At 45.5% G+C, this 24,539-nt stretch overlaps 1 protein-coding gene across 4 annotated transcripts in view; it reads left to right on the top strand.

The window, feature by feature from the left end:
• Nucleotides 1–24,539, top strand: part of LOC111875395 (cytosolic endo-beta-N-acetylglucosaminidase) — a 59,688-nt gene that overhangs the window by 21,346 nt on the left and 13,803 nt on the right. The window lies entirely within an intron of this gene.

The following is a 24,539-nucleotide window of genomic DNA, read 5'->3' as shown; positions in this document are numbered from 1 at the left end:
CAGTAGGAAGTTGATTACGAGTACGTAGCATTGCGCGTTACGTCACCGCGGAGGGGCGGGAGGGAACGCTACGTTACCGCCACGCGCCTGCAGCATCTGCTGTAACTGTTACTTTTTTGTAACTTCATTGTTACGACATTAATCAGGTGGTCTTTGTAATGGAAATGCTGTGTTTTCTTTGAGGTACCAACTGAACTTATGTATATTGTCAAGTGATGGATTGTGACCATAGGCCAGGTTTGGATTGATAATCGAATTTATTGGACTCTTTTTGATACAGTGCATGATTATATCTTACAGGTCACTATTACACACACATTCTAGTGTCCACAGTCACGCCTTCACTTCCGTTGCTTGGTAGTGACTTCTAACGGCAGACATTCCCCTTCCTCTGGTTTCCCAAACTATCCCTGGCCTCAGCTACCACTTTCTCATAGCTCACAATGACTGAACTGCAGTTCAACTCACCAACTCCTCAGTAACTGACTCCTCATTTGCCCTGCTTATAACATCTTGGCATGGACAGCCTAGAAAACACCGCTCTTCTGATGCAATGCAGTTGTTGCCGTGGAATTGTTGCGTTCATGTCTGTTGACGCAGCCGTTACCTATCAACGGGTAGACATGCCACGATATTATACAGACGAATGACACGTGTGTGCTGGTGTTAAGAATGGGTGGAAGTGAAATTTTTAGAAGCTGGTTTCTCACCAAAACCTCCGGGTTCAAGCCCATGTGAACTTCAGTGTGGACAAAGTGGCACAGGACCAGGCATTTTTCCGTTTTTTTTTTTTCGGTTTTTCCGCTTCAGTCTTCGTTCTATCATAGCTCCATACTCATTTAACACCGCCCCTTGAGGTGTGCGATAGCTCTGACCAGGCAGCACATTATCACTTCCTCTGCCTTTAAGCTTTACCCTTTACTTTTATGGTCTTTAAGTTGGGGTCTTACAACTCTGACCGGGCATTTCACTGCTTACATTGTAACATTTTTTGTATAAATAAGCTGCAGAAATAATAATAATAACTAGCGTAACTTCCCGCTGAGGCTTGGTGGCCCGGGAGGGCGGTCACTCACCGCCCCCTGCCGTCAACATTCATTTCAAATGGTGCATAAATTCGCTCTTTATAAACCGAGAAACCGTGAAATTGCTTTGGAACTAATTCATATTGCGCCATTGGAGTGGAAACAATGAGTTGATTTGTTCCGTGTGGAAATATGTTAATGTCCATGTTTCATAACGCTCACTTCGGAACCACTTCTTAGGGCGTCTCGTGATCGGTTGTGCGGCGACGCGAAATCACAGGGGGCGTGGCCTAAAATTTGGGCATAGTAACATATGTCCATCTTTATGAGATCCTACAGTTCATGAAAGTCCATAGAGTCTACAGTCCAGTCTGCAGGGGAAGGCACCAAACGTCACTGTTCAGTGGGTAGTGCTCTGCTTCGTTATTGGAAGGTACCGAGTTCACATATCGGCCCGGACACCGTCCGTTCCTCAGTGAAACCACGCAAATCGTAGGCCAAAATATTTGGGTGTGTTCTGTCTCCACACGCTTCCATAGGCTTTAACTTACTTGCAAATGTGAGATTTCAGAATGTGTTTTGTTCAAAATCACATTTAAACTGCAGCCGATTCCTGACTTCAAACCCAGTTTCCCGAAAATTGGTGCCGATTGTCCTTGTGCTTAATGAATTAAGCACAACGCCCCGAAGACGTGTGGGGGAGTGGTGGTATAGCTCCATCATTATTGACCTCGACACTAGATGGATGTGAGTAGTCAGCTTTACGCTCCGGCCGCTGTACCCCCAGAGAAAGCTTCCGGTACCATTGGATAGAAGGATGGGTGGACCCCAGAGCTTGTCTCGATGCTGTGAAGAAGAGAAAACTCTCTTGCCCCTACCGGGAATCGAAACCCGGCCGTCCTACCCATAGCCTGTCGCTATACCGACTGAACCGTCCCGGCTCATCTGACGGACTTAATGCATTCCAATACTCAGATGACGAAATACCGGAATATCGCCTCAAATTAGGCCACGACCACCTTTTTTTTTTATTGTTAGTGGGGTGGGACTTAGTCCCTTGTACTGCGGCCACTTCTGGCCTATTGTACCAGCCCCAGATGATAGGTGAGGGTGATTGTGGAGCAATTGGTGGAATGAATATTGGCAAGGGAAACCGAAGTACTCGGAGAAAACCTGCCCCAGCGCTACTTTGTCCACCACAAATCCCACTTGACCAGACCCGGGATCGAACCCGGGCCGCCGCGGTGGGAAGCCAGCGACTAACCGTTTGAGCTATGGCACGGCGCTCACGACCACTTCATTACGTACCTGTTCCAATTCATAATTCACTGCTCACACAATTTGACGCCGTATTGTATGAGCTGCTTGCAGCATTGTGAAGTCAACCGTAAATAAGTGAATCTGTTGACCATTTCATACGGTTTCGGCTGCCACTCAACCAGAACCACAGGCTGAGCTCTTTTTGTACTATGAAAGCATCGGAACGGGCCATCTTCCTACAGACCGCTGCCCTAGGGGATTTCAGTTCTAGTCGCGTGCTGACATGCTGACCATTATGACTGAAATGAGCGGCCTCCGTAGTCTAGGGGTAACGTTCCCACCCCATGACAAGCCCGGCGGAGGTCGTCGAATTTTTAAGGGCGGAAAAATTCAGGGAACAAGTCCTCCGGGAGGGACTTTAAGCCATGGGTCCCGTGTCGTAGATTTACGGCACGTAAAAGATCCTCTTATCTCTAGGAGACCTCTGAGCTAAATAAGGTAAGAAGTTTCCCGCCCAAGTAGTTTCCAATGCCTCTGGTAGATGGGGGAAGTATCGGGTACTGAGGGCCGACCTCGTTGGCTGAACGGGGCGGATAGCACGCACCAGTACCGGTAGGGTATGGCGACTGGTAGAATATCAAAGGGGGACGTACTATACACTATTAATCGCGGTGCATGGGGAAACCCACCCCTCCAATAATAATAATAATAATAATAATAATGACTAAAATATATCGTGGTTTTCCTCAGTTCTTTCTTTCCGGTAATAGAGTAGTACTTTGAAATGGTCCATGTCCCTTTCCTTGCTTAGTTTCCAATTAACCGTACATAATTGTTCTCCGGTCTCATGACTGAGCTCTGCAGTTGATACAGACTTACTTCCTGTATCTGATCGAGGAATTCCCCCTTACAGAACCCCGCCATTGGAAGTTATCTTGAGCCAGTTTAGTACAGTTTTCATATACAACTTCATGATCCTATGTTATAATTTGTAGTGAACCTTAACTACCATTGCCCTATGTCTCTTCCCACGAGATATCCCAAACGGAATTTGAGAATCGATACATTCCCAGCTACTCGCGAGATATTTCGATTAGAACAATAATAGTCATACTTCTGGGAGGAATTTATTGATGTTCGAGGATACCAGTGAAAGAAGCGTGTCTTGCCATCTGTTAATAGTTAATCTAACCATTACATTAAATCCTCGCTAATCCGGTTACAGTTAATCCGGATCGAAATATGAACAATTCTGTTCACAGTTGAATACATACTTTAAAGGCGCGTCCACATTACTCGTGCTCGTGCTCGCCAGACTTGTGCTCGTCGGGAGACTCATCTGTCTTTTACTTGTGTCCGTAAATCTTCGTCCACACTACTTCAGTTGCTCGCCAGGCTTCGGCGCGTGAGGATCCGTATATTTACTCGTAGTGTGTATAGGCTGTAGTCGTATTTTAATTTATTGGCTATAGTTCTTAAATTAAAAATTTTAAATTTGCTTGTCACGTGACTTGTCATGTCGTCCACATTACTCGCGAGCATAGCGAGTCACACGAGCACGAGTAATGTGGACGAGCCTATAAAGCCACATGCCATTTAGGAAGTCAGGTGAGTCACTTGTCTGTTCAGACAAAACTTGGCAGTTTCTTCAGACCTGCATTATTACGTACGTTCAAAACAAGTACAACTTTGAGTCTTCTATCGATGAATAAATATTGCCTTTTGTAGTTTTTAAATAAAGGCTCTACAGCGATATTTTTCTTTGTTTTCATCAGCACTACCTCTGTTATTAAATTTTCCGTTTGTTTTTGTTCAAAGTTTTTTTTTTGGGGGGGGGCTACCTTTTGCTTCACTAATCCGGATGACCCCTTCCCCCTTACTTAGGATTAGCGAGGGTTTACTGTACTGGCTTTGCAATAACAAGAATTGCTTGAAGAGTTATGTTTTCTGGGAGCTTTCACCGTGAAGTCCGTTGAAGGTCAACGGCGTTGTATCCCACTGCTGTTAGAACCTCTGATTACCGGGTACTTAAAGGCTTGTTTAAATAACAAAATAACTTAAGCTGTAATTCTACAATTTCGCTAATGATGGTAAGTGACATGTGCAGTTGATACACCATCGTTGTGAGTCAGTCCGTATACTCAGACAGGTCAGATGGAATTTGCAGATGCTGCTTGTTGCTGAAGCCAGCGAAATGAATTGCGAGGTATTGCGTGTTGGCCCACATAAAGCAACTCTGTCGCCCCGCGGCGGGGATTGTCTCTTGTTTGCAGATAAAAATGGCTGACAGACATAATTACTCAGCTTCACAACACTGTTAACCCTGTTTGCACAATAATATATGCATTTCGGATTCCACAAAGAGAGAAACAGATGCCTCATCAGCGATATATGTTTCTTTATACAGGATAGGGTTCTTTTTTTCGTAAAGCATAGTGTACAGACCTAACGAGTACTGCATTTAAAACGACTATACACACAGGAAATGCAGCCATCAATGTAATATATGTCTGGTGTGTTTCTGTCCTCAAAACGTCCACCATAAATATAAGAAAAATCAGTTCGAGAGATCACTGTCCAAGTAACAAACTTCATGGGGTCTTTCTTGAGACGCCAGCAGTTAACCAACCAGTAAAGGAATTCCCAGTGTTTTAAGGAATCCGAAGGTTTATTGCCGTGTTCACAAGAGCCCGCCACCAGTCTCGTTCGTGAGCCAGAAGAATTCAGTCGACACTCCCCATCTTATCTCTCTGAGATGTATTTTAATATTATTCTCCCATCCACGACTAGATCTTCATAGACGTCTCTTTTCTTCAGGTTCTCCTCCAAAATTTTATATGCGCTTATCACCCATTCGTGTTACATAGCCCTCCTGAACCGTGACTTGATCGTTATCATAATGTCTGGTGAGGAGCACAAGTTATGAAGCTCCTTATTATGCAGCTTTCTCCAACCTCCTATTATTTCTTCCCTTACTATCAGAGACCAAGTTTCACACCCACGCGAAAGTACAGGCAGAATTGCGGTTTTTTTATATTTTAATCTTTATATTTTTCTATATCACGCGAGAAGACATATTCTGAACTGAATGACAGCAGGTACTTATGTTTTAGAATAGCCAATTTCAAAATGTTTCCTTCGACAATTCCAACACACTGCCAGCTATACTTGGCCTTTGCGCTATCTTGGAACCAGGCGTTGCAGACATGCGCACTGTGACCCATTAGAAAGGGAACAGTGTTTTCAAGAAACATAAGAAAGCATGGCCTTTCCGCTGATCGGTTAACCTATCCGTTTCTTCCAACTGCCTTGCTACACCCCCAAACGGTATCTCTCTCTCTCTTTTTTTTTTTTTGTTCTTTACATAAACTGCATTGTAAATATTTTTCTCTACCATAGTCTAACCGCGGAATTTCGACTTTTGCTGTACTCTCTCGCAAAGAAAACTTTCTGCTCCACACTGTAGGCCTCCACGATGTTTTGGGTTAAACCGCTGCTGTTCCAGTGCTACCAGCTTCACATAAAAATATATACCTGGGATCTTCGAAATATTCAGTTCCGAAACTATGTTGCTAAGAAAAATACAAGAAACTGCAATGACTTGGTTGAATAAAGTGTTAATACTGTAGTTTCATTTTGTGAACCGGAATAGCTCAGTCGGTATAGCATCCATGGGCTAGACGACTGAGGAATCTGGGTTCGATTCCCAGCTGCTGCAAATTACTTTTCTTGTTTCCATTGTGTTCAGACCAGATCTGGGATCCACCCAGCCTCCTATCCAGTGTGTACTGGGGGCTCTTTCTCCTGGGTAAAGCACCTGGCTCTTGAAGCGTACCACTCACCTCCATGTAGTGCCTAGGGTAAGAATAGATGGAGTTATACCTCCACTCCAGCATACGTCTTGATGGCGTGGTAACTTCACCCTCCTATTTATACCTGCTTTGAGAGCAAAAAAACATCTCTGCATTCTGCCCACGGAGTGTATATATGTGCCCATATGATTCTCATAATAAAACAGCAACTGTTTCCCTTAGCACTTCATTGATTCGTCTTTGTAACTGAGGAGTAGTGTTTTCTGTGAGATAGGAATTGAATTACTTCAATGAATGTCGGTTTCCGAAGGTTCCTTACGGGCAGCACTTCACGTGAGGAATGTGTACAGGAAACTTCTAGAAGCTCATGTCTTTGTGTAGACTGGCTGACCTCGCTCTGACTTGCTGACTTCGCATGGTCAAGCTGACCCGGCAGTTAAAGCTGCTGACAGAATCTGACAGCCTTGGTGCGTTCGTGCTGTATCCCTTTGAATCCCGAATTCCATCAAAATAAAAACAATTCAGTCCGTACCTCACAGGAAACACATTCCGTCTCGAAAACAAACACCAGCCGGTTAATATGTTGTTTAGAGAAATGAGAATAATGATTGTTAATTGGGAGTTCTTAATAATATTAAAAACAGTTGGTGCGTGTAGTTACCACTGTACTTCAAAGGCTTTACCACTAAAGAAACAAGCCAAGCGACATATTTTACGGTATCGAAACTGGAGTCTTCTTTGAGCTTTCGTGAAAGACTAAGAAATTCCTCTTGTTTATGCTTGTGAATCTTGATCACCAGCACGCGAAGTGCACCAGATCTTGTCTCTTGAGTTCATGGAGGGGTTCATGCAGGCGTGGCCATCTTGTAACTCTCTCCCCTTTTATAATAACGATGCTACATCTGTTTTACAGATTCTAAACAAACATAAACCGCTGTGTTTGCTTGCTCTTGTACTCTTCGATCCTGAACAGGCAGTACTTCACTCCTAAACGTCTGTAAATTCTACTAGACTACACGGCGTCACATCCCGGAACGTAGTACCCTTGAATTATGAACATTGCTACAATCTCGTATTTAACGCCGTGTAGTCTGCTAAATAGGAAAGTTTCGTATGTGCCTGTTGCCTCCATCTTCAGAGAAACAAGAGGGCCGAAACGTTGCTCTCCGCGCCACATCCCAGAAGACAGAAGCCTTAATAGTCACAGTCATGGAAAGCTCAGATAGCACAACTTTTGATTAAATTTGGTATTGCGAATCTTTTCCAAGAGTTGCTCGACGTGAGTTCTCACACTGGTCACTATAAAGTGTGTGGGATATGACGCCGTGTAGTCCGGTAGGTGTTATCGACTTGTCAGATAAACTTACTGCTTCTATTTTCATGGAAGAAGCGACATTGAAGCATGAAACAGTGCACTATTTGGTGCATACTTGCTCAATTTACTCTTCTGCCCTGAAGCTGGAGGCCGAACGTTCCTCCGAAACATCGACAAACTTTTACCAGACTGCAGGACTTCACGTCACAGAAGATCGCACTGTTCAGACCGCCGGGAGAACCTCAAATGTGACTTGCAAGGTTATACTTCTCTGTAGTTCCGTCTTATGACTTTTGTTCATCTTCTGTTACTGTATCCCTCGTCAGTCCAAATCCGCTGTTCCCTCAGCACCCTGTGCTCATTCTCTGTGGGATTCCCTGAATATGAGAGACCAAGTTTCACACCCATACCAAGGTAATTTGTTGTCCCTGTGCGTAGCTAATTAAGCACTATACCATGACAGCGTATGAGGGAGTGGATGTATAGATCCACGTATTCTTGACCTCGGCACTCGGAGGTGAGTGATGACGTTCACGCCGCTGCTGCTAACTCCGACCCCTCAGCCGTCGAGCCCGTAGCGCAATCACTATACCGACTGAGCTGTCCTGGTTCACCTGTACCAAGCAGCAGGCAAAATTACAGTTTGCGTGTTTTAATTTTGTTCGTGTTTAGACAGGAAACTGATGGACGTGGTACTCAACTGGCTGGCAGCAACATAAGCTTGTCTTAATTTCCGCATGAGTGCAGTTTTGATTTGTTACTGTCGTACCCAGATGTTCTAACTGTGCCACATTTCCAAATGATCTGTTTGCTGCCTTCACGTCGTGACTCTGTCCTGTATTCTGGTGACAAGACTTCAACAGCGCCCATAAATTGGGCCAGTGACCACGATGAGCAGAGCCACCGAGTTCGGTATGCAGTGAAAGTACGGTCTGTGTTGTGTGTGTTCTGCAGCACGCACGCACAGTGTAGGTTGTACTGTCCAGCGACAAGGGGCCGCGTTTAGAAAGCAAACCATGTCACATTGAAGGCAAAGTTGTCTCTCTACGTATTTAAGCACCGTTATGGAGATGTATGGGGGAGTGGAATTATAGCTCCACGCATTATTAACCTTGCTCCAAAGTGGGAGCGAAGAGGAAGAAAAATAATGTTTTTAGACGTCAGACGGGAAACGTTGTGTCAAGCAGTTTCAAATGTTCACTTGCATCAGATGGCCATATTGAGTTCACTTGTGAATGCAAATACTCGAACGGCTTTAACACTGACTTATTCACAGCAGATTGTACTTCTCTTTCTTGCGCACTTTCTCTATATTTCTACCGCATTCTGCCCCGCAGTCACATGTCATGAGGTCAGTGAAACCTCAAGTTCTGTCGTGAGGTAGCGCTGATTGCCTCGTGACTGCAGTTTCACCTGTTCCTGTGGCGAGATGAAATATCTCCGCGGTTACTGCGAACTGAGACCCCAGGAGACACGGCTCGTGTCGTCAGACGCGTCTCTTTGTCTGTTTAGCGTCGGAACAATCTCTCAAAACAGGGATACGTTTGTTGTGCCGCCGTCTAGTGTGCCAGAACCCCCTGTTACTCTCAGGATCCACCGATACCTTCCACTGGCTACTTATACCACTCTTCATGCACCATTTTTTGGCTTTCACAAACGCAGCCTTCTTCAGGGTTAGCGCTGCTCCTGATGGTTCTCTCTGGGCTGCAGTGTCTGAACGAGGCTGTCCACACGCGGCTCGCTCTTGTTTGGAGAACTCTTTGACCCAAAATATGGAGGCAGTGCGTTACTCTGAAACATAAATAAACCAGGGGCGTAGGGTACATGGATGTGGTGGAAGCATTGCTTCCCTATAGAAAAGCAACCAAGAAAGAAATTTTTCAATTTCGAAAAAATATTTTATACTTCAAAGTATTAATTAATCTGAGAACATATATTACATATAATGAGAATATTGCAAGTTTTAATGTGTTACATAAACAATTTATCAGGACAGATCAGTTATTTTCTTCCAAAATGCAGGAACTTTAAACTGCAACACGCGCGGAAGCAGCAGGTATTTCGCTTCCACCCTCCCCTGGGTTAACTGGCTGACTCAGTGTCAATGTTGTCTNAAGAAAAACAGAAGAATCGAGCTGAATTATAAACAATAAAGTAAGCATTAATTATATTCCAGGTTCACAACCCTGTCATTTGATGGCTATAAATTTGTGTTGATAATTATGTGTTATTTTAATATATTAGCTTAAATATACAATACATATTAAACTCTTAGCTGTTTTCTTGTAAATAGAAGATAGAAACTATAGGGCATGTAGAAAAAATTTATATACACGTATATAAAGTTGCTTCCCTGCTTTCGGTAGTCATGCTACGCCACTGAAATAAACGTCTGCCAGACTGCACGACGTCACGTCTGTAGTCACCCCCTTCATAACCTCATATCTAGAAGAATCTGATGACTTATCGATCCGCCTCACCGACAGACGCTGGCGCGCGAATGGAGGTACTTGAGATATGGCATGTACATGTTCGTCGCGCTGTAAACCCCAGAACTTAGGGGATGACGGGTTCGCGAGCCGTAGTTTGCACATGATTTCTCTGTAGGTTGTTCATTAAATTGACGCTTTCGTAACTCAAGATGTCCTTCAGATTACAGTAAACCATCACTAATCCGGATTAAATGGGGGAGGTCATCCGGATTAAGCGATAACCCGAATTAATGAAGCAAAAGATAGACCTAAAAGAAGCTGACCATTATGACTGAAAGAAGCGGCCTCCGTAGTCTAGGGGTAACGTTCCCACCTCATGACTCAAGGTACGCGGGTTCAAACCCGGCGGAGGTCGTGGAATTTTTAAGGGCGGAAAAATTCAGGGAACAAGTCCTCCGGGAGGGACTTTAAGCCGTGGGTCCCGTGTCGTAGATTTACGGCACGTAAAAGATCCTCATGTCTCTAGGAGACCTCTGAGCAAAATTAGGTAAAAAGTTTCCCGCCCAAGCAGTTTCCAATGCCTCCGGTAGATGGGGAAGCATCGGGCGAGGCTGAACGGGGCTGATAGCGAGCACCAGTACCGGCAGGGTATGGCGACTGGTAGAATATCAAAGGGGGACGTGCAATAGACTATTAGTCGCGGTGCATGGGGAAACCCACCCCCTCCAATAATACTAATAATAAATAGACCTAAAAGACAAAATAAAAACTTAGAAAATAAATAAGTGGAAAATTTTAATAATCTAGGTAGTGCTGATGAAGCTCAAGCGAATCTTGGATATTTCCATGCAGTTTCAGTCTCTCCAGCTGCCCTCAACACAGCCTGAAAGTCCTCTTGCTCCTAAATCCCACGTGTCTTTTTAAGTATGTACTCAACTGTGAACAGAATTTTTCATTTCTCATATTTCGATCCGGATTATCCGACATCCTGATTAACTGTAACCGGATTAGCGAGGGTTTACTATACTGGACGGCTATTAAAACTGTGGATCGCGAACTTCGAACGGACCGCGATGTTCTCTGGTGTTAGTCGCCGGATTTTCCACGAGTTGTTAAAAAACAGTTGCATCCACACACATTTTTTCGCAAGTCTTTATGACTCAGTAAATGTTCTCCCGTAAAAAGCAGCAGCGGTTTGTGAAATATTCCGCAATTCTTTCCGTGGCTGTACAGGGACGTTTTATATCTTGCTGTAGGTGCAGAGTGGCTGTAAAGCTATTTAGGTTTCTGCTGTCACCGTACAGCCTGATAGGGTCTTGCAGCGTTGTGCAGAAATTCACTTTTTGCTGAATGGCACGTATGGGAAGGGAGAGGGGTTCTTATAAAATTATATATATTTTTTTTTACAAGGCTGCAGTACGAGAAAGAGCCAGAATAGCTCACTCGGTATAGCGACAGGCTACGGCCGGGCCGAGACCGGCTCTGGGGCCCATATAGCCTCCTATCCTATGTGTGCCGGGCGTAAAACAGCCGAAACGTGAAACTGCCCCCCCCCCCCATACGTTTTCATTCCGTGTTGCATAATTAATTAAGCATGGAAACAACTTTACCTTTTACGTTTTTACGGTATCACAAAGGCTGTGAACCCTTTGATACGGTCACATCTCTACCAGTTGCTGTAAAGGCAAGTGAGTTCGTCTGCTTTATCAAGCAACATGACATGAAGACGTATGGGGGAATGGAGTTATAGAACCACCATTCTTAATCTCGGCGCTAGATGGAGGTGGGTAGTCAGCTTCACGCCCCGGCCAGTTTATCCCAGGGCAAACAACCTCCGATACCCATTGGATAGCGCGGTTGGGCCCCAGAACCAGTCTAAACTTGTGGAGAATTCTCTGCAGGGAATCGAACCTTGACGCGTACCGACTGGGCTATCAGCTCCTGGTTAACCCTATCGATACGTCATTTTAATTACGAAAAAAATACTCTTTATGCAGTTGGTAACGATAGCCGTCTTGTGGGTTGTGGCACCGTAATGTGTGCCGACGTTTCGGGGGAACATACAACTCCATTTTCAGGTGGAAAGTAAGTCATGTAAGAAACGAGAATATACAAACTCTTCGACCGTCAAGATGGAGGCGATACGTAACTCCGAAACTTCGTCGGAGTTCAAGCAAACTACGAGTACATAGCGTTGCAACCCAGAACATCGAAATCCTCATAGTCACCGCTGTGACAACCTCAAACCCAACAAAGATGTCAGTTAAATCGATTTTAACTGATATTATACGATTCGGAAGTTTCCATGCGGAAGTAACAGGAGTTTCTTGGCGATATATCTCGTGTGTATCATGGAACCGTGTTAAGAAGTTCTGTTAACGCCCCGCTGCAGCGAGTGGGCCCCACTTCTTGCTGAACTGTGGGAAACAAACGCTGCAGTTCCCATATTCCCACAAGGTCGACCTCTCATTATGTCAGGCAGAAGCACCGGTTTGTGTCCTGTTTCCTCTGCTTTACGTAAGAGACCAACTGCCGTCACAGTAAGACATTCACAGAATTATGAAAATGGGCCACTGCTTACATACGTTACGTAGGTAAAAGAAGAATACCATGAAGACGTATGGGGGAGTGGAAGTATAGCTCCATAATTCTTGATCTCGGCATCAGATGGAGGTGAGTGATCAGCTTCACNGGAGGCGATACGTAACTCCGAAACTTCGTCGGAGTTCAAGCAAACTCCGACTACACGGCGTTGCAACCCAGAACATCGAAATCCTCATAGTCACCGCTGTGACAACCTCAAACCCAACAAAGATGTCAGTTAAATCGATTTTAACTGATATTATACGATTCGGAAGTTTCCATGCGGAAGTAACAGGAGTTTCTTGGCGATATATCTCGTGTGTATCATGGAACCGTGTTAAGAAGTTCTGTTAACGCCCCGCTGCAGCGAGTGGGCCCCACTTCTTGCTGAACTGTGGGAAACAAACGCTGCAGTTCCCATATTCCCACAAGGTCGACCTCTCATTATGTCAGGCAGAAGCACCGGTTTGTGTCCTGTTTCCTCTGCTTTACGTAAGAGACCAACTGCCGTCACAGTAAGACATTCACAGAATTATGAAAATGGGCCACTGCTTACATACGTTACGTAGGTAAAAGAAGAATACCATGAAGACGTATGGGGGAGTGGAAGTATAGCTCCATAATTCTTGATCTCGGCATCAGATGGAGGTGAGTGATCAGCTTCACCCCCCGGCCAGCTTATACCCTGTAACCCTTTAGGTAGGAGGCTGCATAGGTCCCAGAGCCGGTCTGGACGCTGTGCCCCTGCTGGGAATCGAATTGCGACCTTGCAATCCGTAGCCCGTCGCTATACCGATTGGACTAACCCGGCTCCTCTGTACGTCACCTGGGCTGGGTATACACTAGAGATAAATATTGTGACATGTAGGCCGTTTCTAGGGAACAGCTCAGTACAAAACGTGTTTCCGCGTAAACGAACATTCAACAAAGGTTTCCATGGATACGAACAAGCAACAAACACTTTCCATGGATACCGCTAATCGTATATAAGCGGCCATTCAGATGAGAACGTATTCATTCGCGGAACAGAAATGAGTGATTCGTAAACCATAACCAAGTCATTCACAGTCGAAGGAAGAATAGAAGAGAAGGCAGTCGTACTCCAGTAAGGAATGGAGCGAGTCTTAGACAGTCACTGATTGTGACTAAAAGAGATTATAAAAGAAGGCGTCAATGGATCCCATCATCCAATCCAAAACCCGTTATTAATCATCACTGAGCCATAAACACGTGACAGATGATAGTAAAGGTTGGGTGTGAGGTTCTCACAAAAGTGACTATAAAATATGACACCGTGTAATCCGGAAGAAGTTCACGTTTCGGAGGTACGTACTGCTTCCGTCTTAAGGGGTTAAGAATAAGCCAAGCAAGCGGAGACATGTTTTAGGCAGTTACGCTCGAAATGCTTACAGAAACTCATCACGTCCTTGTTACGTAGAATGTCCATTACTCCTGTCCGATTTGAACCCTATCTGTGAGCCGGTTTTCTAGAAAATATGGAAGCCTCGACGTCTCACAACAGTATGGGCCTCCAGGGTCTGTCACAGGATAGATTTAGCTTACCTCAACACCATCTGTAAGCCGGTTTTCTAGAAAATATGGGAGCCTCGACGTCTCTCAACCCTATGAGCCTCTAAGGCCTGTTTCAGGATAGGATTAGCTTACCTCAACGACATATGTGAGTCGGTTATGCAGAAAATGTGGGAGCCTCGACGTCTCACAACCTTATGGGCCTCCAAGGCCTGTTTCAGGATAGCATTAGCTTACCTCAACGCCATCTGTGAGTCGGTTATGTAGAAAATGTGGGAGCCTCGACGTCTCACAATTACTTTGGTAATTTCTTGGGTAGCTGAGCAACAACTAGCTTCTCAAGGAGGACTGTGATTTAGCAGTTTCAAAACGCTGCGCCTCTGATACAGTTTATTTGAAGCCAGTGGTTGACGAATGTTTGGAGAGCGTCAGAAATTAATGTTTTGCTTAATTTCGTTCCTTTTTGTTGCTAATCCCTCCCACTTCATTTCGCCTTTTGAGTTTCGTTGACTCAGTCCATCAGTCCGATTAGTGCCATTGCAGAATCCGCGGGTACCTTCATGCTCTGTTTAGTGCAATAATCTGAATTTGAAGTTCTCCACTCATAACTGGCATACTGAACGCGAGACGAGAAGCCCTGAACCGTGCATCTCCCATTTTGTTGGCCCTTCGGTTCCTACCTTCTTTAGTAATGAAGAAGTTCGTGCATTCTGCCCACACAGCGTATGATTCTGACAATAAACAGCGATTATTTCGCTAAACAGGATTAACCGTTGTCATGGAGACGCACTGAATTCCCTGTGCGGTAAAAGTAAAGTCGTCCCTGTGCTTAATTAACTAAGCAGTAGGCCATGAAGACGTGTGGGAGAGTAGAGGTATAGCTCCACCATTTTTGACCTTGCCACTAGGTGGACGTGAGTGGTCAGCTTCACGCTCCGCCTCTTTACCCCCGAGATAAGAGCAGGCTGAGTGGGTCCCAGAGCCGTTCTGGACGCTGTGGAGCAGAGAAAAATCTCTTGCCCCTTCCTGGAATCGAACCCCGGCCGTCCAGGCAGTCACTGTACCGACTGAGATGTATGATAGGATGATTAGAGAATAATTGGTTGGAAAGGATATGGTCGTGGCCTATCTTGAGCTGCTACGCATTTTCGTGGAGAGTGTCATAACACGTTAAAAAAGCTATCCCTGTAACAGGCCGTGGAAGTCCACAGGGCTCTGAGACGTCGAGGCCTCCACATTTTCTAGACAATCGGCTCACAAATGGCGGTGAAGTTGTCAGCCTTACGCGCCGGCCGCCCTTTACACCCAGGAAGCTTCCTGGTACTCATTTCTGTTATAGGCTGAGTTGACCCCAGGGCCATAGTGCGGTTAGAAAAATTAGGTCAATCGAAAAATCTGATAACCTCATTGGAAATTGAACCCGCGACATTTTGGCATGTAGCATAGTGTCTCAACCAACTACGCTATCGCGAGCCCCCCTGAACCACTGGCGGTGTCGTTAAATACGCCATAAATAAAGTAATTGAAACGTTTTTGGCCCCCTCATTTTGGGTGGAAGGATGAAGGTATACACATAAACACGGAAAATTATGCGAGGCGTCCGTACACAGGATCGTTACTGAGGGTTGTGCACTCATCTAGGGTGTGATGCTGTGTAATCTGATACAAGTTTCCGTACGTTTTGGTGGAAAATACTGCCTCCATCTTCAGTATAAAAGAGGAAATCCAGCAAAAGCGGACATGAAGTTCCCGTGACTGCGGTTATGACGTGACTAACTACTGACTGTGTTGCTGCATTCCTACCTTTTTCGTCCCTGAAGATGGAGGTTGTACGTACCTTCGAAATATCAGTAAATGTCTACCAGAGTACACGGTGTCGTATCCAAGATGACGAAACAACTTTGAAATCGTGGTCGAGTTATTGGTTATTTAACGACGCTGTCGGTTTCGAGCGGTGCATCGCGTTACTAAGATGGCAGACATTTAGGACTATGGTTTTTATGTGATAGCCGATTCCAACGCACCCCTGAGGTTCGGGTGTGCGTCTTTTTTTTTACGTGGTGTCCCCAGTAGGCCTAGTCCACGATGGCGTGATGGTGAGGTTAGAGAAGAGTTGGTGTGGCAAGATAAGATAGGGCGATGGGGCCATCTTTGCTGGTTGGAGTGGCCTTGGCCTTAGGATAAGGCGTTATAAACTTGTTGAAAGATATCTCGGTGTCTGACGATGGCCTTATGTGCAGGGTGTATGGGATTGAGAAATCCCATCGAGTCCTCGATGTACTGCTCTCATCGGAGATTGGACGTGGCTGGCAGATCTGTCGTATCGTAGTGAACCAAGGCGTCTGTCAGTGGCTTGATGATGGCGATAAGTCGAGCTCCATATTTATAGAATGTGGAGAGACCTTTGCGAATGAGATACGAAATGAATCTTGTTGGGAAGCGGACGAGTTGTAATGTTGTATGAGCCTCTGAAGTTCCCTCAAAGCTGGCTTTAAGGAAGTGAAGGATGGAATTGAAGTGTCTTGATGCGTTGTTGGTGTGGCGGACGGAGAAGATGAAGTGGATGTGGTCTCCGTGGTCGAAGGCAGCGAAGGTTGGGGCTTTTTTGGTTGGTGGGAGGACGTTGAAGGTAGACTTGTGGAGGATGAAGGGTATATGTAATGTTGCTGGTGCTCCCAACACAAGTAACAGGCGCAGACTGAGGTATAGTGCGGACAAATGCTGTGGTATACCATTGTGGCTGCAGATGGGATGCAATATGAGTTTTTATATGGTAGTTGATGGTGGTGGGGGCAGAGTTATCTGCGTTGTATTTTTAGTTAAGTTTATCACCATCAGCGTATCATACCAAAAGTGCTGCTCTAAGTGTCTTGCATCTTTGTATCCACATCCGCTACACAATATTTAACGTGCTCTGTCTTATCGTAGCCTTGCTTTATGCTGAGTTGTTTATTACCCTTTGTGTTTCGTGACCTTGAATCTCTAAGATGGTGAAATGAGGATAACCAGAAAAGTTCTGTCGTTGTTTATAGGATGATTATTGAATGAGTTGGTGGGATGAGAATTGACAGGGGAAACTGGTGTACTCGGATAAAACCTGCCCCAGGGTCATTTTATCAACTGAAAGCCCCAACATGACCTGACTCTGAGAAGTAGTGGGTCTGGAACGGGGTCCACTCAGCCTCATGACAGTTGAGAAGCTATATCTAGCAACTCCGGATTAGAAAACCGAAATTAACGTCCGTGGTGATTCGTTGCGCTGACCACGCGACACAATCTATCCACTAACTTCGCCGACAAGCGGCGGTCTCTCGGTCGGTATAGTTCTCTTGCGGACTCAAGCCACGGAGTTTTCTGTATAAAAATTACCTCGATTCTTGCAGGCGTTTCGTAGGGAAAGTCTTGGATCGTAAAGCATATCGCATATTGTATGTTGAAAGGAATGCAGACTGCTGCGGTGGGAGTTTTACATTCTTCCGGATTATGCAACCTGCCTCATTTTATCGGTTGTTTGTGTTCGAATTATGCACAGTCGTGAGAGGATGACAAAATAAATTCACAAACGGGTAACCATGGATACAGCAAGACGCAGAATTTCTCGCTTGTTAACAGAGATACGGGACCAATTACACGGTGATTACTAATTGGAATGACTAATGAGAAGCCATCTCTCGACTCGTGACGTTACAGTTATGTCTGTCACTACGATTATCTGATCTACTTACTTCGGCCTGTGAAAGGGACCCTGTCTTCTTGCATACTTGCTTCCACTTTCACTAATTTCTTCACACTTGTCTGTGCATCTCCCTGTATCCGCGGAACTTTCCGTCACTGTTACCTTTTGGATTTGAGGGTCTCAAATCAGTGACTATGAGAAGTTTATCTTCTGGGATATTACTCCCTATAGTCCAGTAGATGTTCGCTGACGTTTCGGAGGAGTGTATTTCCTCCATCTTCAATTTGGAGGAATTCATGAAGCGAGCACGAAGCTGAGTAATCTCCCAATAACTTTCTATTTGCGTACCTTCTTTTCGGCCCTGAACATGGAGGCAGTATGTTGCATCGAAACATTGTTATCCATCTACGAGAGTATCTGTAACTGCATGCAGTCCGCTGACACCGCCATCTGTGAGCCGATTGTCTAGAAAATGTGGGAGCCTCGACGTCTCACAACTCTATGGGCCTCACCGGCCTGCTACAGGGCTGGATGGACATCAGAGCCGGTCTGCACGCTGTGGAGAAGAGAGATAGTCTTTTCCCCTGCCGGGAATTGAATCCATGACTGTCCGGTAGTCGTATCCGTAGCTTACTCACCATACTGAAAAGCATGCCAACTATCTAGCATTTGTTATTGCGTTGAGAAATCAATTTTTTCTCTTATGAGTGTGAAACTTGGTCTCTCACATTAAAGGAGAGCATATGGCTCTGGCATTCGGAAGTAGACCACTACGGAACAGACTGAGAGAGCTACGGGAGATGTTTTGACCCTAGCTGGAGAAAATTGTACTCGTAAGCCCCATAATGGTGTTCATAATTCGTGTATTATTATGAAGGTCACATCGAGGACAGGATGGGCAGAACATATAGCGCGCATCCAGTAAATAAGAATAGTTTACAAAATTTATTGAAAGAACCCGAAGAAAAGTACCGGTTGTCACATCATGTATATTAATATGCATCGTAAACAGGGTATGAATATCTGGATTGGATTAAACTGACTGACGATGCGGTCCATTTGCGGAGTCCTATGAACACGCTGGTAAATATTCTGGTCGTATAAATTGCGCAAAATATATTGGTGACCTGAGCGACTATCAGCTTGTAAGAAATGTCTACACCATGGTGCTGCATAGTATGCTGCCTAGTGAACTAGTTCAGCTGAAGTGCGCATTCCCCGGGCTGTGGAACGTTTGGCTTGCCGCTTCTCGAGAGAAAGCTGCGCGCGGTCTCATTTGCTTATGAATGTTGCCTTGTTCGTGCGATGCTAGAGGACGGCCTTGTGCCTGGTTACGAAAGGTTCCTACAGTTGTGCGACTGCGCCGAGGGTCACAAGTTGATCGGAAGTGAAGTCGGAACAGGCTTCAGTCTTATCCGTCGGAGCAGAAGGTGGAGAAGATTGAGAAGAAGATGGCGAAGAGGCAAGACGAATCCTGCCTGTCCTACCGGGTGCAGTTGGCCCCAGCGCTGCTCAGATGTACCGTCAATACTGAGGGTGTTCTTAAATAAATAAATGATTGACAACACTGTCCACTGTGACTCAGTATATATTTATATAGTGCCTTTACATGTTTCGGTCAGTTGTGACCATCTTCAGAAGGCAATAACATGTTAAGGAACTACTATTACATAGACAAGCTTAAAATTTTGTATAAAGGTTTTTAATTATATTAGAATGTGTTAAAATATATTATTAATATTCTTAATTTTTAAAATCTTGAACCGCTGAGGTTTGTATCTCCGTGCCTGTTCTGTCAAAACGTGAGATTTGGGTGTTATTTGACGTCCTCTGAGGTCCAGGCAGCGTTCTTTCCCCCTTTTTATTATTATTATATGGTTGCCTTAACCAATCATATAATTTGACAGTGAGGGAACTGTACGTGTCAACCCGGCGGGAGAGAAAGCGATCAGCCACGACATTTCGACCTGAGAGCTGGCCCTCAGGAATGTGGAAACAATGCGGCCGAGCTGTCACCAAGCACTTGAGGATTCCGCGCTTTCACGGTGCTTCACTGCCCGTGTGTATCCCTTCCGTGACTAATAGCTTCATGCGCATGTCACCTACGCTTCGGATATCAATCATTCGTCATTGGCTCTACAGCCCTTTGTTGGGCCCTGGCCGCTCTTTCAGTTTCGTAATTCTTGGACGGGGGATCAGCCCGTCGCGAGACCGCTACCTGCAGACAGAACAGTACAGACAATGAAGCAGCGCACACAGACATCCATGCCTTGAGTGAGATTCGAACACACGATCCCAGATTTCGAGCTGACGAAGGCCGCGCGGCCACTTTGATCGGCTTCTGAGATGATTAGAGTCTCCAGCTCAAAGGCCGGAAAATGCTGAACAAGTCCTGAATTCCTCCGAGTCTTGCTCTGTCTGGTCACTACCCCGTGACCTACTGACAGGTGCTACCGCAGGGCGTGGCCCGGTGCACAGTGTTTGAAAACAAAGGCGACTGCCACTCCTCGAGGAAATGTAACTCACCACGTGTCGATCGGTGCACACACTTCTCTGATCGCAACAGACGTGACGTCATCAGATCTGGAACAGTCTGCGCGATCGGCATTTGTTCTCCTTTGTATTTAAAGAGCTTGTGCTCTCTTCTGGGATGTGACACCGTGCAATCCGATAGAATACATAGTACTCTTCGTTGTCACCGCTGTGATAACCTCCAATTCAGAAGCCCATTACTGCATTTGTGTGTTAATTATAAGGCATATGAAGACTCATAAGACATTAAGAGTCTTTATATGCCTTATAATTAACATACTACTCTTCGTGTGAGACGAGAACAGGGACGTGAGAGGAAGTGGCAGGAGGATGGAGACACCTGCATCATATTATGCAGTCAAATCAGGAATGATGAGATGGGCGGGGCATGCAGTACGCATGGATGGCATTGGGAAAAAATGTTTGGCGCCAATACGATCTGATTGGCGGTAAAGCGCCAGTCGTAAAGTAACTCTGACTAGCTCTGATTCCATCTTCACAGGGTTAAATATATAATGAGATGCGGGGGTTTGGGCTGGTTACGTCGAGACTCCCATATTTTCTAGACAATCGGCTCTCCAATGGCGGCGAGGTTGTAAACCTTACACGCCGGCCTCACCTTTACCCCCACGAAGATTTTTGGTACTCATTTGGGTTAGAGGCTGAGTCGATCCCAGGGTCATAATGCGGCTGGAAGGGTTAGGTCAATTGAAAAATCCGATGATCTCATCGGAAATCGAACCCGCGACCTACATGAATCTTAGAATGCTGTGTACCTCTTGACGAACTGAAGGACCAGCAGCTTCTCAAAAAGGACTCTCCACCATGGAGTCGTATCACGCATTTCGACGTTTGTATTCTCATCAACACTGGCGGCTTCTGCTCTCTTGTGAGCTCCTCCACGTCGTCATCAATGACCAGACGATTCAGCGTCGATTGATAGAAATACTGATGAATAATGAACTGGAAAGGATGTAGGGAAGTGATTGTGGCCTACTTCAGATACTTTTCCAGCATTTGCCTGGACAGACTCAGCAAACCCACAAAAGACCTCAGTCAGGACAGTCGATGTCCTGACCGAGATTCGATTCGAATACCTCGTGAGTACAGATGCAGAGCATTATCACTGCGCCACCGTCCTCAAGGAGATTGGATTCTCAGAATTACTGGGTTTTTCGACTATGTCCATAGTCCGGTATTATATAAACTATAAAACAAAGTTTCGGAACCTGGGTCCAGCGATTCAAATGAGCTCTTTCTAAGGGACCCAACAGAGTAAATGTCTTTCCCCTCACCTGAGAATGGAAACAGATCCCGTTTCCGAAACGTTGTGTTTTCTAGTTTCTAGAATACCGGACGATTGACAAAGTCCAAAAAATCCAGTAATTCTGAGTATTATGCACCATCGTCAGAACCCTTTAGAATCGAGATTGGATTCATCTGGCTTAGTGTCCTGACCAGTGGCTGTATGATGTGAACACGGTGGGGTTATGATGCTGGTAATTTCTTGACGAGCTGAGCGACTATTAGTTTCTCAAGAAAGGTTTTGCACCATGGAATTATACGACGCCTTTTGACATTTATAATGATACCATGGACCTTGGCGGCTGTGACTGCTAACGTGTGGGTAAACAGCTCTTAATGTTTACTTGCATTTGGCACTAGGAAGCATTGTCCGTCTTCTGGGCATCTGACCATTCAGCGCGCCCCTTGAGCCGTTGGCCTCGAACTGGCTCACGTGCTGCTGGAGCACGTGTATCGCCACCCAATTCGTAAGCCAGTCAGCCGTTACGTACCACTCTTCGGTTGTACGAGTACGTAACCCTGTAAGTGCCAAGTGTCGAAAATTTCGACCTTTACGAAAATTACTATGTCTTGACAGCATGTGAGATAAATTATCATTGTGTACTTGAACTGTGTAGTCGAGAAATATTTGAAATTAATTTTGTCCCTACATTTCTGCCATGCGATACCGTGTAATTATTAGAAATTCACTGATGTTTTGGGCAAATGTATTGTCTCCTTCCTCAGGGTCAAGTGAGCCCAGCAAACGGAGTGTCTGTGTTTATATATTATTAACTCATAGTGGGAAAAAACAAGCTGTGACAGCATAAAATGGCGGTTTGATGCCCTAGGAATTTAAATTGGCGCTTCAAGGTTAATATGACAGAATTAGTGGAATAGAAACAGAAAGAGGAAGGTGAAGATAAGAAAGAGTTGTGACGGCACGAAAGAGAGGTAAATAGAGGTAAATAGAGTGGCTTAAGCAGGTTGAAGTGTCTAACGAACTAACTTCCTGGAACAGAATCCTTCATGAGAAGCTACTAGTTCAGGTACTCAAGAACACCTCAGCGTTTTGTGGAACCCGAAGGTTCATTACCGTGCTCACAAGAGTCTGCCACTGATCTCTATCCTGAGTCAGGTGAATCCAATCCACACCCTCTCATCGTATTTTTTTATATGTAGTTTAATATTATCCTGCGGTCTACGTCTGAATCTCCCTAGTAATCTTGTTCCCTCTTTTTTCTGCCAAGGCTTTGTATACATTTCTCATTTGTACCGAGGATACTACATGCCCAGCCCATCTCAATCGCCTCGATTTTATGTTTCTAGCAATATTTGGGGAAGAGTACAAGTTATGAAGCTCCTCATTATACCGTTATGTCCACTCCCCTCTCACTTTAACCCCTTAGGTGCAAATATCCCCTCATACCATGTTCCCAGACACCCTCAGTCTGTGTTTTTCCCTTATTGTGAGACACCAAGCGTCATACCCGTACAGGACTGTTTGAGTACGTTTAGAAAACATAACCTTAAAGTCACACTTAGATTCCGTGTGAGCCGAAAAGGACATGTTTGTCGTATGCGGCAATAACACAGCCCACAGAGAACAGAACGCGAAGATTTGATATCGCTGACGCCAAAACGTACTGGATCCCCATGAAGAAACTTTCGTCATCGCTCCGTGCCTCTTGGTGCGCGCTTGATTCGCTCTTCGATCCTGATTATGCAGGTAACACGTTCCTCCGAAACGTCCGTGACCTTGTGCCAGGGTACACGGCGTTGCCGCCGCTTTGACGTCCTCAGATCTATAAATACACTGTGTGGGCTAAGTTCCCACCAAGGGTGATGGCTTGAGTTCAGAGGCAATATGGGCAAGTCCACTGGCCAAACGATGCCAGACAGGTGAAGCAGGTCAGTCTGCTGCCTGGCTTTGTGTATAGGAGGTAGCCATACCACACTGCTGCCACCTCTGCGCGGCCGTATGCCATCGCTTGTGGCGCGAAGACTGGGAATTGATATCCATAGAATGAAGGGCCGAATATTTAAATGTGCTACATATGCAAGTTCCTTTGTGCGCGAAGTGACGCAAGTGCCAGAACGTCACAGACTGAACCGCCTTGATGTGTCCACCCATCTCGAGTATGCATTCATGGTCGCGTACGGGGTGCTACTGAACACGATTCTGAGCCAGTTGCATTCATCTCACTACCTTGTGACGTCGTGATATTTGTTAGATATGTACCAATGTTTCGGAGCAGCCTCGTGCCCCTTTCTTCAAGGTAGAAGTTCAGATCACTTGAAGAAGGGACTGCAAGATGTAGAGAAGGCGGACCAAGACCACCATGCATATGGGTGTAGTCGTAACGTTGTCGACATACATTCGAGGTGTGGTCGGTTCGAGTCCCGGTTAGGCAACGATTATCTTGCGGTTTTTCGTGCTTTTCCTCGATCCTTACTTGGAAATGCCACGGCAACGATCGCTCCCTCGTTTATGCCATTTGGAAATATTTCTGCTTATCCCCATATCAGTGTTTTTCAGTGTAGTTCGCGTACCGCTTGTGGTACGCTAAAGTATTTCCAGGCGTAAGGTAAAGGTAAAGCTATCCCTGTAACAGGCCGTGAAGGCCTATAGGGTTGTGAGACGTCGAGAGTCCCACATTTTCTAGACAATCGGCTCACAGATGGCGGTGAGGTTGTCAGCCTTACGTGCCGGCCGCCCTTTACCCCCAGGAAGATTCCTGGTACTCATTTCTGTTAGAGGCTGAGTCGATCCCAGGGCCATAGTGCTACTGGAAGGATTATGTCAACTGAAAAATCCAGTGACCTCATCGGCTGAGACAGGTGACTTATTCCTCCGAAACGTCTACGAGAAGGGTGTACGCCGGAAGGGGTCCAGGTCCCCAAAAGGTTATTCGAATATTCTAAGTTCGGGAAATGCCGGTCACGGTAGCCGAGCGATCTAAGGCATGCACTGTCTTCGCTCGCTCGGAAGCCGGGATCGTGGATTCGAATCCCACTCAGGGCATAGATGTTTGTGTGCGTCTGTCTGTGTTTGTGTACAGGTAGAGGCCTTGCGACGAGCTGATGACC

The sequence above is a fragment of the Cryptotermes secundus genome, unplaced genomic scaffold, assembly GCF_002891405.2.
Source record: "Cryptotermes secundus unplaced genomic scaffold, Csec_1.0 scaffold15, whole genome shotgun sequence".
Classification (NCBI taxonomy): Eukaryota; Metazoa; Arthropoda; class Insecta; order Blattodea; family Kalotermitidae; genus Cryptotermes; species Cryptotermes secundus.
The sequence above is the reverse complement of the archived record's forward strand: the minus strand, read 5'-3'. Positions and strand labels throughout refer to the sequence as shown.